This window comes from Selaginella moellendorffii, unplaced genomic scaffold (genome assembly GCF_000143415.4).
Source record: "Selaginella moellendorffii unplaced genomic scaffold, v1.0 SELMOscaffold_11, whole genome shotgun sequence".
Classification (NCBI taxonomy): domain Eukaryota; kingdom Viridiplantae; phylum Streptophyta; class Lycopodiopsida; order Selaginellales; family Selaginellaceae; genus Selaginella; species Selaginella moellendorffii.
In genome coordinates this window covers 1610009-1614896 of record NW_003314272.1, presented here as the reverse complement: position 1 = coordinate 1614896, position 4888 = coordinate 1610009, and positions in this window count along the sequence as shown.

Below are 4888 nucleotides of genomic sequence, written 5' to 3'. Positions count from 1 at the left end.
GTATCTCAGTGGCCTCTTCTCCATCCACACACTGGAGCAGAGTACCATCTTCATATCTCCAAAAGAGTGTGTCATCTACTAGAATAAACTTAGTTGCTCTTTAGATGAGTTGCCGGCATTCACGCTATGTGACATGAGAACAAGAGTCTCCTTGGAGAAAAGAAATAATGTTTGAATACCAAGGATGGTCCACTGCCACATAAGACAACACTTCAATGCGTATCACTGCCGGTGAGGGAATCACATCCATAAAAAGTGATGCCAAGGATTTTGGATCTAATATACATTCCTATTCAGTTTGAATAAGTCAGTCAAATACTTGGAGTTGAAGAACCCAATGAGCATGATACCCTTGTAAGACTGGCCGGTTGAGCAAATAAGAGAGAGAATTGATTGGTGTATAAATAATCATTAGAGGATATTTAGCTATCGAGTCTCCCAAATAATGCCTAAGTTCCTAAAAGGCAAATACAATCACTGCATAGTATTGATCCATTTGAGATTTTGAAAGTTTTGTTCGCTCTAAATTATGCCTAGTGAAATAAATTGCAAAAAATGTTGATAGCAAAGAGAGATGTTGGTAGAGTGCCACATTAATGGTATCATGGTGGACTGCCACAAACAGGTGAAATTGATGAAATAACTCTTGTAGTGCCTACTATTCATTGTCTGAAAGAGTGTTGCCAATAAAGATTAGCCAAGACTCTGAGGTATTATTAGCCAGATCCAGTTGAAGGAACTCTAGATGAGTTACTATGTTGCTATGCTCTAACTTGTACTTGAAAAATATCCATGAGAGAGATATTATCTAAGGGAGTAAGTTTTTCTTCTTCTAGAACCAAATCTTGACCAGCATCTAGAGGCCTTGTTCTGCTAGTGCATTTGCTATTGCATTAGACTCCCTAGGTATAGCAAAAATATCCCATCAATCCAACTCAATGAGGAGTGACATTAGCTCCCTATACAAATGTTGTAAGTGGTGATTAAGGACTTATATGTACTCAGTACTTGTCGAACCAATAGTTGAGAATCTGATCTAATGCTCAGTTGACGAATTGGATATTGTAAGGCTCTCCAAACTGCCAACAACATTGCCTGATACTTCACTTCATTCAAGGAGGATGTAGAAACCACCATTGATATGGAGAAGAGTGTATTGCCAGTGGGAGATATGAGGATAGTGCCAATATGGTCCAATAATTGAGAAAATGCTCCATCAGAAAATAATCTGTATACTAGTGGCTCATTTATATCTGCAACACTAGAAATAGTTGTATTAGTGTAACTTGCAACCATACCTAAGCTCAAAGTGTCATTAGAGGTAACATAGCTATTAGAAACATCTACTCCTTCTCACCTGTCATCCATCTTTGAAGTATTGTATCTTTTAACTCATGTGTCTCATCAACTAGCAAAATTGACACCATTGCTAAGTTGAAAGTATCCATATCAATTGGAACTATGTCTAATACTTGCAATTGACCCTTCCTCCCTACTAAAATATGCATCAAATGTTGATCCCAGAATGTATGGGTTGAAACTCTATCCAGCCACTCTCATCCCAAGAGCAGTGAATATGATTGAACCAAATCTCCCCAGCCATCATGTGGAAATCTATTACTAAAATATCGAGTTGAACTTGCACTTTGTCCACATCAATTGTTGCAGCTTTAATCAATCCTATGGGTTTGACTTGATGATGAGCAAATGTCTTAAGGATAATCAAAGTATGAGTGTTAGAATTGATTTATAGCTGCCGACAGATGTGTGTTGGCATAATATTTGTTCTTAAGCTAGAATCCATAATTGCTTTAGGCACATATTTGCCATTGACCAATGGATTGCAATAGAAAGCCCCTAGATCAACTAGACTTGAGTGATCCACTGGGCTACTCTAGACAAACTGCAAGGCTATTGTAAGCTTCTGAGTTTGGACTTCCCGGGAGGTCACCCAGCCCAGTACTATTCAAACCCAAGGACGCTTAACTCCAAGTATCCCAAGACCCTTAACCGATTGGAAAAGAGGGTGCACTTTTATTCATGGGCCTTTTCCCTCTATATTTGAACCCCATGGACCGTCTCTCAAGTCGTTATCTTTGGTTACTTACAGCTACTCTAAACAAAGAAAGTTGGTCCAAAGGGTGTGGAGCAATATTAAGAAGTTGTGCCATGGTGATCGTCGGCCTTAGTAGTTGTAAATCCTCAAGCAAGGAGTATAGTGGCACGAGCGAGTGGGCAAAATTAATAGCAATTGAAGTTGGTAGCAATTGCAAGGAGTGTAGTGTTTCTGCAGATTTCTTCTTTGCTTGAGAGGAATTGATGTTTGGGTCCAAAGTAGTTGATCCTAAAACTTGAGTTGTGACTTGACAAGTTGATAAGCATTTTTGAAAAGGTTCTCCAACAACTGCTCATTGAGATCTTATAGCCATAAGAACATCCATGGATGCTTCCTCTAGTTCTCAAAATAAATCCACCAAAGAGATTTGCTTATCTTCCAACATATAACCCTTGACAAATTTCACTAGAGGCAAAGGATCATCTCATTTTTTGCATCGTACCATTGGAGGCCATTCTAAATAGAGTGCTGTGGTTGGATCTAAAGCATCTAGTTGTTGCAATGGATCTTTCTCTCTTTATTAATATTTACCCAAGCTCATGCCTAATATCCATCCTTGTTTTTGCAATAGTTGATATCCCTTGTTATCTTCAAATATTCCTGCTCTCCATATTGGATCAGACTCTACCAAATAGATAGAGTTCTCCATTTATACATGGTTGACCCCAAAAGATGGTGAACTTGTAGCAACTAGAGTTGTTTGTGGTAGCATTGTTTGTGATCCGATAGTGCCCTTGAAGCATACACTTGAGTTGGCAGAGGAAGAGAAAGTGCTAAGGGCATTGGAGGTGTAGGAAGTCCTGCAATTGGAATGCTCACTGCTTGATGAAGCATTGATCATTAGTATGACCTAGCTTATTGCAATAAAAATAAATAATTGACAATTGATTAAAAGCTAATGCTTGCCAAGCCGGTTGAGCTAATAAAAGCCACTAAGCTAAAGTGGACCATTAAGGGGAAGCATACCTTAGAGGTGCTATATTGTGATATTCTTGGGGAAAGCCATGCCCATGACCATATGGATGATAAAAACTCCTAATTTGGTAAACTAGAGCAAATACAAGCGGTGTCAACCCTTCAGAGTAGCTAGGTATCATTGCTGGAGTCTCCAAAGGTGTAGTAGTGGTAGTATTGACAAAAATAGAATCTTGTTTTAATTGTGTAGCCACCAACTTTACAAGGAACTTCTTCTAACTATCAATGATGGTTGTTAAGATTGTAGTCATCATTTTTATAATATCCTGTATGCATGATTCTAGGGAGAGTAGCATGTTTCGTTGGACGTTAAAAGTAGATACAAAGGAAGTGGATCTCATCTCGATGAGATACTTGCATTTTTGTATCTCTGCTTTTTTTATTGTTGGTTCTTTGTGGCACACTTTCCTAGCTAAGTCAAGATATAGAGCATCAATATATGTTTGGACCACCCTCAAACTTTTGGCATGGACTCCTTTGTCATTACACTTCCAAATATAAGCTTGGAAACATTGATTAAACTGTCGCAAGGATTCATGTGGCTATTGATAAAGGAGGTCTAATTCCACCATGACACTATCTTTGCTTTTCGGGGTCTCAAACTGCATCAAGAACAACTTTATGAGGCTGTCAAAGTCTATTGCTTGCTGTTGCGACACATTCAATTGCTATAATAACTTCTGCTATGAGAGAGATAATTAGAAATAAGTTGCTTGTGCCTCATTTGGGATTGCCATTACCACAAGGAAGGATTTGATGCTCTCCATATGTAATTAGGGATCTTCTTCAACATCTCCCTAGAATTTGGGTAGAATAATAACTATGTGAGTGTCAAAAATATTTTATGATCTCCCAGCTGGTGTAGCCATAGCATAAATCTTCTTCTTTATTAGCGGCAAGTTGCAAATTTCTTGCAATTCTTCTCTGGAGATTTGAATCCTAGATCTCATTCTTGTTGATAGCACAAGAAATCATGCCCTCCCCATTAATGTTCTAAGGAAATTTGTGAAGATTTTAATTGCATGCACCCAAAACTTGATTCTAAAACACTTCAATCTGTCTTAAGATTGTTGATTTATAGTAGAACTTTCTATTTCCCATCAGATCTAGCCAATCCATCTGAAGGGATCCTAAAACTATCCCATTTCTTTCATACCTTCATGTCCCAAATGTAGCAGAAAAGACCACTATAGAGGGAAACTCCGTGAACACTAAGACTAGTGAGCACAGAGAAACCACTGCTGCCTAGGGATTTGAGCTTTCTCACACTCTAGTGCTAATTGTCACCACGATCGTTCAGAGATTCATCTTCCTCAACACCAACTTCTTTGGTAGTGCCATTGTTGCTTTCCATCACATCACACTTATTCTTTACTTTCCACCAAGCCCTCTTTTGTATTTCGTCTTTCTCAATTGATACAAGGGTTTCCACCCCCTATGATGGATAACTGCCCCAAGGTCACAGCCCTAGGATTATTGCTAACCCCCCCACTAATTAATCACACTTAGTCTAAAACAAAGAGAAACCCATAATCTTGATTTTGTCTTGGTTGCAAGCCCCTTGATATCATCTAGGCAATAATTGTGCTCTGTCCTAAAGCACCTTTAGTTTCAGAACCTCTTACCTCTTGAATAAATAATTACACTTGGTATTCTTAAATTTTTGGCTCCCTTTTATTTTTGCTAGCTTCATGAAGTAGTTAGGTCCTCTCTTTGGTGCTTCCTCTCTCCTCAATATCTAACATTTTTCACACTGAAACAAAATAGTCTTCAATTTGGGAAATGTAGCCTAGCATA